Source organism: Sebastes umbrosus, chromosome 7 (assembly GCF_015220745.1).
Source record: "Sebastes umbrosus isolate fSebUmb1 chromosome 7, fSebUmb1.pri, whole genome shotgun sequence".
Lineage (NCBI taxonomy): Eukaryota > Metazoa > Chordata > Actinopteri > Perciformes > Sebastidae > Sebastes > Sebastes umbrosus.
Window position 1 is genome coordinate 33,276,170 of NC_051275.1, and position 12,681 is coordinate 33,288,850.

Genomic DNA, 12,681 nt, shown 5'->3' on the forward strand with positions numbered 1-12,681 from the left:
GCTGTTTTCTCTGTGAAGGACAATGTTAAATTTCATAAAAGTGTAAACATCTATTTTGAAGTTAGTGGTGGCAGTCTTTATTTCAGCCGAGGCAATCTGCCTCTGCTATAATACGCTGTGGGAAAATCACTAAAACAGACGGATTATTACATTCACACCTACGTAAAACCCCAGCAACCACACACAGAGCACAAGAAACATAATGCAGAGCGCCGGGGCCTTGAAGCTGTGAGCCAACAGCTGTAACCACTGAACCACTGCAGCACCACAGGAGCAACATGACGCAGGTAAGAGTCGATGTTTGACAACGAGTCAGACAGGCAGCGCTGCTCTGATCCCAGTGTGGGATGTCCTCTGGTACATCACACCGACAGGGACTCAGACAGACGGAGAGGTGGCAACCCTGCCATATGTGCCTCTTTCTGTGTGCATCTCCAAACAAGAGTGTACAAGAACTAAAGGTATCTACACAAACGCAGGCGCACACACACACACACCTGAAAATCATAGGCACTCTTATGCACAAACATCAAAGAAACCAGAAGTCAACGTTGTTTTATTTGTCACGCAACTTCCGTACTTAAATTACGCCACTTCCAGAGTTATTTTAACCCAAACCATGATCTTTTCCTAAACCTAACCTAAATAGTTTTGTTGCCCAAACCTAACCAAGCTGTTTCCTGTGAAGACGGAATTGTACTCGATTAGATATATAGATATATACATTATATACTGTATATTAAATATATATTTGATATTATAAGATTGGAGCGGAAATTGACACGTGCATCACGTGTTGCTGGACATTCGTAGGAAAATGCACGAAAATGAGGAATAGCTTTTTGTAAGATATCCTATCGTTGTATGAGGATACGTTGAACTGATTAATAGAGAAAATGGGCCATCTCAGCAGGTCTATAAAGAATTTCACAATTAACTGAATCAACCTTAAACCAAACTAACCTGTGACTGATGTAATCCAATTAATTGATATTACAATTGTTTTAATCATTTAAACTCGTCATTGAACTTTAAACTGATTTTAAAATGTGAGCTTCATTTCAAGTGAACACTAGAGATCACTGTGGAATCCATCCACACTCATGTCTTTAATATTATGCAGAATTATTCACAGAATGTGAATACAAGACAAAACTAAATCTAATATCTTTCTAAGGAAGGGTCAGTGTCTAAAGCCCGCAGACGCAACAGCATGTCATCGTCCACAACAATGGACACGATGCCAAATAATCACTGGTTAATAACATTTGCATATTTTAGTTACAGGGTGCAACGCAGCTCTAAATTCTCTGCTACTGAACCAGGAAAACAAGAAAAGGGTGTTTATCACAACTGCTCTAGTTTCCAAAAACCTTGTTCTACTTTTCCCAAAAAGACTGATTGTTGAGAAAGTGTTCAGTGAACAAAGTGTGCTCTGCTGAGACCGAGGACTTCACAATATTTGGGTCGAATGCAAAAAAGTACCACTAATTTGTGAGGGAAATGTCTTTATTACTCGATTTTTGGGTTGCTGGAAAAACATTTAATAGATAATGCCTGACAATGACTGATATATTTGACTTCAAGACATCTCTGACTATATACATGCTGAAAATCAAACATTTTTACTGTATTCATTTAGATATTTTTCAAATTAAAAGTCCCTAGAAGTGTATGATTCAACTTTTTCTCATGATCTAGTCTTAAAAAATTTAATAAATATTGTAAGAAAGCATAATATCGAATCACAATACTTATCGAATCGGCACCCAAGTATCGTGATAGTTTCAAATCGGGAGATAGGTGTATTGTCCCAGCCCTAATGTCAGTAAGGTAAAAGGTTCCTTCAGGTGAAACAGAGCAGTGAGGTCAGAGACTCCTGGTATATAACAGACTGTGAGAATGAATCATGAAGTAAGGAAGCATTCATTCCTGATTTATCTGTACTTTAAGGCAGTCGGGGAAGAATTTCCATCGGTTTAGATGTTGAAAGTTGATCCTAAGTGCCAGCTTATATTTTAACATTAGAAGCAGCTCTCTGGCTTCAAACAGCCCACTCAGCAGTTCACAAACTGCAATGCACCAACAGCAAGCTGGACTAACCACAAACCCAAGATAAGTCAGTTTTTCAAGATTTAATAAAAAATGTAAAAACAAGTGTTCCTGGTTGATATAGTGAATATAGTCTGGCCTGAACACAGCTGTAGACATACATGCGCCATCAAAACGTGACAGAAGCTGTAGCTGAGCTGTCTTACATCTTCATCTGTGGGTGATGTGGGGAACTGAGGCAGCTGGGTAGAGAACAGGTTAGCAATCTGTCATGTTTCACTCGCCCGCTCGGCTCCATTACATCCGACAGGATCACCGACTGCCTCGTGTCCCCGTCAAGAATTAAATTATAACCTGACAGGTACAACTGAAATATGGCACCTATTCACATGGACTGTTCTCTTACAGCATCCAGGGAGCCGAGAGGCTAATGCGGGGCCAGACTATTGTTAAAGACGACCTATTATGCTTTTGTGCTTTAATGTGTTATATAGTTTTTAGTGCCTGTAAAAGGTCTGCAAGGTTACAAAGCCCAAAGTCCACGCCAAAGGGAGTTACTCTCCCCCACAGAAACACTGCTCCTGAACTGCCTGAAACGCCTTCCTTGAAGTCCTGCCTTTTCCTCCATAATGTGGTGATGTCACCAAGTAACACATTTGCAAACTATCTGCCTAGCAGCTAGTTTGGCAGCTAGTTTATGCCCTCAGAGCATTTCAGAGAGTGAAAAGTGGTGCTGCAGCACAGCAGGTTTGAGGAAAATAAAAAGTTTTTTGAACATTAATGCATGTAAACATGTCCTAGTAGAAACCCAAAATACAAGTATGAACCTGAAAATAAGCCTAATAGGTCCTCTTTAACACTCTTCCTCTTCTATTGAAACCAGTAGGATATATTTCACTGCTTAGAAATCAAAAAGATGCTCCTTATAACTTTAATTCTAGCCTCATAATCAAAGTAATAGTCGTGCATCCATGACTCCAGTGCAAACATGACCAGCCTGCAGGTAATTCAGCATGACGATTCTTGGTTCACCAAAATTTAAGGGTATAATAAGCCCTAATATGACCTAACTCATCTCCATGGCAACACTCTAACTCAATGCCCAAAATGAGTGTTGTACTGAGGCACCAAAACATCAAGGACATATAGATCGCAATATAATGAATTGTAACCCCTGCATCATGATACGTATCGTATCGCCAGATGTTTTGCCAATACACAGTCCTACCTTTTCAGTATAATGTAGTCCAGTACAACAACATCTTTAACTATGACCTAAATGCTAAACTTATGATTGAATTTACACATTTTCAACAATTTTAAACAAAAACTGAACATTATGAAAAGGTAGAATTCATGGCAGAGCAGTTGTATTTGTTATTGCATTAAAATTGTACAGGTGTACCTAAGAAAGTGGCACCTGAGCATGTATATTTGTGGGAGAGAGACGCTTTTGGATGCTCATCAAATAAGTTAGGATTTCATTATTTGCAGAGAGATCCAGGTACCATATACAAACTGAACTCCTACACAATATAATGCAAGCTCTTAAAACAACACAACAATCTGCAGTAAAGAATCACACAACCATATAAGTGTGAGACACCCTTGTGCAACTTGAACAATATGAATTACCAGATTCTTGTACACACCAGCTGGTGAGGTGCAATGCCACGAAAACACTGCAAAACAACAAACCAATCCACATTTCTCAAAGATGTCAGAGTAAGAAGAGAGTCTCCAGCCGTGGTAAATGTGCCACCATACACATAGATCTATAAATCTCTAATAAATCAAAAAACATTATAGATTTCAGCTCTATTCCAGGTTTAACCAAGTTATTAAAGGTGTTTTCAACTGACATTATGCTTGCGAGCAGAAAAGTCTATGTGATGGAAAGAGATCTGGGTCTATCTAATTTAATCGTCCTATGTGGAATAAATCACAGTAACTGACAATGACAATGCATGTGTCTGCAGTAATGTGTGCTTATGTGCCTGCGCCTGTGTGTTTGTATGTGAATAATGTTATAAAATCACCCATATAAAATGTGTTTGTCTCAGTCTCACTCCCACTGCAGTCATCTCAGGACAAGAAGGGAAAATAACAGCAAAAAGCAAAAGGTAAATCGAGCACAAACTCGGCAGCAGACTGACAGAAAACGCCTGATGAACACGACACGGTTCGTCAGCTAACTGGCACTTTTACAACTTCTGTTTGCAGGTTTTCTTCCCACAGTGACAGCAGCAGCTTGAATCCCCAGAGAGTTTGTGGAGTGCCCTTTAAACCAGGCACTTAATCCCTGCTGCTCCTCTGGAGCTACACGACTGTGGTTTCAGGATGTGATTAAGCACGTAAGATTAGATTAAACTTTAATGATCCCCTTGGGTATGACTGTTAAGATGTATGAATGAGAAGCAGGTCAGTGCTGAGACAGAAATATGTGAATGTCAAAAACTGTTTAAATATACTGTTTAGTATAAATGAATCTTAATGAAACTACAGTGGATAACTAAACACAAGACAGACCCTCAGCTTTAGTGCTTTGCATGTCAAGCTAGAAGTAAATACACCAGAGTTACTGCGGTCCCAACACGCAGCTATTTTTGCTGGAGATACCCAGCAGTAGATCCTGCAGCTGAATGTGATTTGTCCCAGACTGCCCGGGTAAAGTTAGGAGAGGGCCGGCGGTGACGAAAAAAGCAATCACGGAGCTGAATACTGAATACACGGTGCTGGAGGTTGCCTGTACAGTGCAAGTGTGTGTTCAGTGTGAAAGATGATGCAGCAAAACACACAACATTGGAGGAGAAAATATCGCTACAGAATGTGCAGAGAACGCAAAGGAAAAAGAAGTCCCGCCCCTTCCGGTGGACCCCATGGGACCTTATTTTGAAAACAATATGATCGGTAGTCATCGAAGAGAGACAAATATTTTTTTGATCCCGTTTGAATTTTGCCATGAATCACACATATGATGTTTGTCAATTTAAAAGACAATTTTCAAGTCAAGAAAGTCTCAGTTTGTTGTAAAACTGTTGAAGTATCAGACTGAAAATTAGGGATGCACCGATACCGATACCAGTATCGGGTATCGGGTATCGGGTATCTGGCATACTGTACTTGTACTCGCAAAACGGCTCCGATACCACTTTAAGGCAGCGTGAAGTTAACCTCTCGTCACCATCTTTCAGGTACTATCGCACACACTCACGCTCCACCTCCCCGACGGTGCAGGTGAGACGGGCCGGTGGTGCGCCGGTGGTTTGCTTGCACCATCTGACTAGCGCGTGCGTTAGACTCCTTGGTCCGTGTTTCAAGACGGGTCGGGTGGGTTGCAGACATCACCGCAGATCTCTTGCGCCTTTTACGTCGCCAGTGTCACTCACACCCTCCAGATGGCTGCTAACGAGGGTCTTTTGGCAGAGAAGTACTCGTATCGGTACTCGGTATCGGCGGGTACCCACATGTAAGTACTTGTACTTGTACTCGGTCTAAAAAAAGTGGTATCGGTGCATCCCTACTGAAAATACGTAATTAGAAAGACGACACACCCAAAAGTCTCATGACGTCTCTCTCTCTCTGAAGCTGCGATGCCTGTGTGTTTCCTACTGGGATGTACTCACACCAGCAATGCTGAATATATTCCAACGATGTAATCCACCAAATAACACTTCAGGATATTCTCTTACAAATGATTTAATTCAGATGACAAAATACTGATTTACTAAAAACGGCGTTTGCAAAAGTAGTCGACAAGGCTGCTGCAGAAGTAAAGAAGATATCGTCCGATTAATCGACTATAGGCTTTTTCCTGCTACAAACTATTGTTATTATAAAATGATAATCCATTATCAGTAAGATAGATATTAGATAGATGGAGAGGGAGGTAGAGAGAAGGGGAGACAGTACCATAAAACAATGCAGCCCTCTGTATCCAGACCAATCAGCTCTCTGCTGTTAACTCACTGTCCAAACACATCACACCACAGATAACAACAACAACACCACCACCAGGCATGTGCTCAAGTCAAAGTCTCACAGTACAGCTGTTCTTTGTGTACAAAATAGTGATAAACTACAATTTAAAACAAATATTATAAACTCAATTGTAAACTAGAAAGTACGAATACAACATATCTCAACCAAGTCACAACCCACTACATTTGTTATTAATGTCAGAGAGCAGAAAAGTGGACGTATATGACAATCATTCCCCAACAACAACCACATAGTTTTATTTGGCCAACCAATAGCAAGTTGCTGTGATATTGTGCCGATATTGTAGGAATAATTAATGCAGTGTTGGCACTGATCTTTCAAAAGATTTGTCACTGAACATAATTCTTTTGGGGAACTGTGTTGGTGGTTTTTACATCTCAACATTAATGCAGCATTAATGACAGCCTGCCATGTGCTAATTTGGTTTAGCTCTGATTTACTCATTTTCAATCACAAACTTACAACAAATATATAACAATATTTTTCTCTCCACAGTCCAGTCAGGATTCAAATGAACAGCTTGTCTTCTTCTGGCATCTGTTTTTCTCTGTCTCAACACGAACCAGACAGCAGAGACCACACTCCCACGTTATGAAGAAGAATGTATCAGCAATGATGTTAATGAGTCATGGCAGATTAATGATAAGCCAACCAACATATTGATTTATTCATTAAACTGCTCGTTACATGTTGTCATCATCACTGCCATTACACAGCCTCAGTGAGAAGGAAATAACCCACATCAGAGGACCATTTAATTGCTTTTTACTGCTAGACTGGGATTTCTGTCAGCCTGTGGGAATATTCACTCACATGAATAAATCCAATTTAATTAACTTGTACAGAAAATTAAAACAAGACTTAGAAAGTACCTTTTAAAAACAATGCATAAGGGAATTCTGATTCAGAGAGCTTTTTAACTCCACCGGTATTGCTCAAAATCTGCCTATAATTTGTATTAAAATGTGTTTACTTTTGTTTCTTCTTAATTTTCCAGTGAGAAAAACAACAGTCCGACCACATCCTCCACATCCTACTAACCGGTTTTTGACATGTCAGTAGCTGAAAGGTCAGACAGTTGGTTGGTTGACAGCTGGGAAGTTTGTGGTGCCTTTAGGTGAGACAATCAATTCAAGCTGCTGTGCTGAAGATGAGAGACAGAAGCCCACCTGAGGCTAATCTTTCTCTTTTCAACATATGTTTGATGACATTATGGTTTTTGCAATATTCCCCAAAGCAATAAACACCCAAACTATCACATCTTTCTAGAAGTTGTTCAGGTTTCAGGAGGATATAACGCATTGAGACAGCATCAACATTAATACAGGCAGTTCTACTTTACTGGATGTGTAGTGTTTACCACGTTGGTTTTAAAATATAAGGTTGCAGGTCGTATCCATGCAGTTCCTCCACCACTTTCTGCTTTGTCGCTTCGGCTCGCTGCGGTTTGTTTTGGTGACGGATACGGAACGGATATGACGTCACACTACTCAGACTACAACAATAAAAGTGGTAACTTCCTTCTACCTCCGCATAGACTCAAATTAAGCAAATATATCGATACTGGCCTTAAAAAATCTATTTAAAAATTGTAAAAAAAAATACATATGTGAATTAATTTCTTTCCCCACCCCTGGTATTTTTTATCCTGAGTACATGCAACATAAAGCCGAAAGATTGCTGTCTGAGCTTCTCCACATTTCTGCCTCTTCTGATCAGTTATCACTTCATTAATATTAATTTCTACTTGTCAACTTTGTTTTGTAGCACCAGACATCAGGGCAGGAGAAACGTCTGTCTGCCTCCTAAACCTGGACTTTAGAGGACAAGCTAAGACACTGATGATGTCTGATGATGTATTATCAGTTTGTCGATGTGATTAAATGAATCTTAGACTGTGAGTAAATAAACTGTCCTGCATAGACGTACACATGCACTATTGCTGTGAACATCTGTCCTGACGTCAAGCTGAGACTTTCAGGGATCGCTGCTCCCCGTGGTGACGATAGAAACAAGAGCATACCTCGTCATTCACATCCATTATTCCTCACACAGCTGTAGGTCTGTGAACTGACCTTGGCTGCAGGGTGATAAATGCATAAATGTATCGGGACGAATACATGAACCTTGTTGAATAACAGCAGCAGAGAGTCGGTGTGTAGTCTTCTATTGATTTGTATTGATCTATGGGATAATAACAATAAGGCAGCCTGACAGAAACGTGACTCACCATTCAGTCAAACAGCCACAATCAATCACAGCAATGTCACTAAATCAACCATCTGCAGAAGAAATGCAGTTACAGCTCAACACTGACAGAACAATTAACAGTATGTGACAACATTAGCTGCTGAGGCACTGAGGCACACTGCAGCCCCGGTCGTTGTTTAAAAAGGAAGAGAAAGACTAACAATGATCTCAGCGGACAGTCATGATAAAAACAGACGAGTGCATGAAAACCTGTTAAAGAAATACATGTTTTGCGACTGCAATAGAAAGCTCAATAACATTGAATCTTAGGCAAAAACTCAGAGCCACTCTTGCAATTTGTAATATCAAACTCAACACTTCCAGTAGTTTGAGTAAAAACACATTACCTGCCAGCAAATTAAATCAAGAAATAAAAACATAAACATACCAGCAGGCTATAGCTAATACAAATCACAAATCATAGCTCTAAAGACAGCACCTGATGTTATTTTTTCCTGTAATAATTTACTGGGAGTAACATCAGGTGTACAGAAACATACCAGTAGAGCACAAATGTAAATGATTGTGTCTCCACTCAAGTAGGCGAGATTGGAGCAAATATGATTAAAAAAAAGTTATTTTTATAAAACGTCGCTGATTCGTTACAGTAGTACATGAAACAGGTAACCTGGAAAAAATCATGTTCCTCTGTGTCCTCCGGTGCTCCTAACGGCATCTGCAAGATTTCACAGACCGGAGGAAAACAAGCAGTAAGAACTGATCTGAGGTCTGCCGTCCAGTTGCCGTATATGAGATTCGGCTGTCAATCACTTGTGAACTTCGACCAAACGGTCAAACTAGGCCGCGCTGCACCCAATATCAATATTCTGTTACGTTAATGCCTATTTCTCTCCTCAGATGTTTTCAGAATCATCTTGTAGTGCACGGTTTAGCTGTAAAATGAGAACGTTTGTGACACAGCCCAATAGGAACGCTCTCTCTCAATGAAATGACCTGTGATTGGTCAAAGTCTCCCGTCACGGCCTAGATTTTCTAAAGCCTGAAAACAGAGCCATGAGGAGGTGCAGAAGTCTAGTTTTCTCTCAGAACACTTGAATTACAATATGCTGAAAGGTTATTATGGAATTTTTGCCCAATGATGCCAAAGATATACTGACTACTGAAGCTTTAAGGTCTCAATGTTGGCAAGTATGTTTGCGAGTGATTGACAGCCGACTCTCATAGACGGCAGCTGGACAGCAGACCTCAGATCAGCTCTTACTGCTTGTCTTCCTCCGGTCTGTGAAATCTTGCAGATGCCGTTAGGAGCACCGGAGGACACCGGAGGACACAGAGGAACATGATTCTTTTCAGATTACCTGTCTCATGCGCTACCAGGGCCGCCGCTCCCACCACGCCAGAGGGGGCACCACAATTATGATCATCATCATAATAATCATAATGATTAATTATTTAAATGTAAAATGAAGCACAATGCTACTGTCAGGATATAGTTTTATAAAAAATAACTTTTTAAAATCATATTTGCTCTACCCACTGCAGCTTTAAGATATTTAGATGTTTATGATATTTGTATGTTGCATGTATTTACCTTTATCGTTGTGATGCATGAATCATTTTTGATATATGTACATGGATGTTGACACTGATGAAAAAAGTCACAATTTCAATTTTTTATATATTTACTTCTACTTCTGTCTTTTTATTATTATTATTATTATTATTATTATTATTATTAATATTATTATTATTATTATTATTATTATTATTATTATAATTATATGCTGTATGATTGTTTACCCTGCCTACATGCAGCTTATTGTCCCCATGTTTCCAGCCTATGCTCCCAACTATAGAGGAGGTTATTTCAGAGGATGTGAGTCTCAGATCTCTGATGAAGACGCAGTGCTGCTGTCAGGATATAGTTTTATAAAAATAACTTTTTAAAATCATATTTGCTCCATTTCTACCCAATGCAGCTTTAAGATATTTAGATGTATTTACCTTTATCGTTGTGATGCATAAATCATTTTTGATGTATGTACATGGATGTTTATATATTTACTTCTACTTCTGTCTTTTTATTATTATTATTATTAATATTATTATTATTATTATTATTATTATTATTATTATTATTATTATCATTATTATTATTATATGCTGTATGATTGTTAACCCTGCCTACATGCAGCTTATTGTCCCCATGTTTCCAGCCTATATGCTGAATCAGTTCAGGTTATTTCAGAGGATGTGAGTCTCAGATCTCTGATGAAGACGCAGTTGGCGTCGAAACGTTTGAGTCTGTAATAAAGTTGATTTCCTTCAATCTGTGAGCTCCAGTTAAGTCTCTCATCCTGCAAACACATCCTGTATCTGTCTTTACTCAGCGCTGACCTGTAAAGAAGCTAGCTATGAGACGTTGTTAGAGTCTTATGACCACGTTAAAGGTCGTTCACATCATGCACGCTGCAGAATGAGAAATACAAGAGCATGTTCTTACCTGGATGATGTCTGTTTAGCTTCTCGAGCTGTCTGTCTGTTTACTCTCTCTCTGTGTAGGTGAGAGGCTCGAGCCGTGTGTGCTGCAGTCTCGTGCAGCAGTGCAGCCTCTCGAGCTGCGTGTGTTGCTGCGAGGACACGGGGATGTACAGTACCAGCACGCGCTCCAGCAGGGGGGGGGGGGGGCTGCAGGCACGAGGCGTCCGCAGGGGGGGGGGGCTCCAACTCACCTGTTGCTGACGTCACCATGTCTCCTCCTCTCTGGAATATTATAATCAACAAAAACAGGAAAACAAATAATACATTTATGTGTCTTGTAGACTTTGCTTTAATGGCACAGAAATTATACTTTCATTTCATTAGAGCTGTCAATCCATTAAAGGTGCCATATGGTGCTCATGTTCAGGTTCATACTTGTATATTGTGTTTCTAATAGATTCAAGATCAAGAGTTTTATTTGCCATTTGCACCTTTATATAAGTACATTGGAATTCTGATCAGTTTACACCGAGTCAACTTTAAGAAAAGAAAAAAAGGTAGAAAAGGCACAAGGTAATTACAGTACAAAATAAGTAGCACAACTCAACACAATAAATTATTAAATTATTAAAATATAAAACGCCCTCAGTGTAGTCAATAAATAAACAAAACTACCCTCTGCATAGGAACGATACCCCCACAGCACAAATAAACAGTATATGTACATGCAGGCCAGCCATTAGGAATTATGGGCAGGGGGACAGATTTTCCAAATTGGGCCCCTCATCCACCCCGAATCCAGGTCACCCAGTTTCATATGATACCATTATCTTCACTCCAACTTTAAAAATGAGCCTGCTAGTGGGTTTTATTTGCTATATATATATATGTATATACATATATATATATATATATATATATATATACTGTATACTTCTTCCATCACTAGCAGCAGACCGTGTGTAACTGTGTGAATGTGAAGCAGGCCACTGGTGGAAATTAACAACTCGCTCTGTTAAATCTCACTGGATGATGAATAAAGGTTAAATGAGTGACAGACAGCAAGTTAGCACGAGTTCCTCAAGAGAGAAAAATGACAGAATAATAAAAAACACCTTTAGTTTCAGGTCACGAGTTCCGATCTGCAACACACACACACACACACACACACACACACTGAGTCACTGGGGTCTCCTCTCTCTGCTTATGTAACTCCTACGTAGAGCGTTGCCATGGAGACTCGGTGCACCTTTAATCATAATGCATTGAATCTGGTCAATAAGGCATATGGGTACACACACACACACACACACACACACAGGAAGGGGAGAACACGGTAATCAATCACCACCTGCTGTTGAGTCTAACCTTTAGCCAGGATGTAGTGTGATAATGTACAGCTAGCGGGTCATTGTTGTGAAATAAACCCCCCGACATGGAAGATGAGAGAGGTAGACACAAAGAAAAAGGATAAGGACTGAAAGGAAACACTCATTTTTACTCATTTTACAAATTCAAAAGTTTCTAACTCTTCCTCTGAAGACTGAGTCGACTGCGGGGCCGGTGGGGCCTCGACACTGATTCACACGCTGCAGTACAGCCTTCGCCTCCACCATAAAACTCATCCCACATTACCCTGCAGATGAAAGAGGGGGGCTTAGGAAGCAGGCAATCAGTATTCAGTACTTTTAATTACAAGGAGAGAGAAAAAGAAGAAGGTGGGATCTAATTTCACGGCCAGACTGAGGGAGGGAGGGAGGGAGGGAGGCTGACGGATTTAAGCTGATTTCTGCCTCAGACTTTGGCAAAGAACAGTCGTTTATATAAATGACTTACAGAAAGGCTTCAGGAGTATTAAGAAATCATGTTATATTATTTAACAGCGTTCATTCAGTCCACTCGGCTACAAGAGGTCAAATTTAAAACAAATGCTTA

The 12,681-nt window shown here is 39.9% G+C and overlaps 1 protein-coding gene across 2 annotated transcripts in view; it reads right to left on the reverse strand.

The window, feature by feature from the left end:
- gdpd4a (glycerophosphodiester phosphodiesterase domain containing 4a) overlaps positions 1-10,945 on the reverse strand; it is a 37,810-nt gene extending 26,865 nt beyond the window's left edge. For both annotated transcript variants that reach the window (XM_037776283.1, XM_037776284.1), the window contains exon 1: positions 10,769-10,945. The gene's annotated coding sequence lies outside the window, so the exon portion shown is untranslated. The remainder of the gene's footprint in view (positions 1-10,768) is intronic.
- Between the last annotated feature and the right edge of the window lie 1,736 nt (positions 10,946-12,681).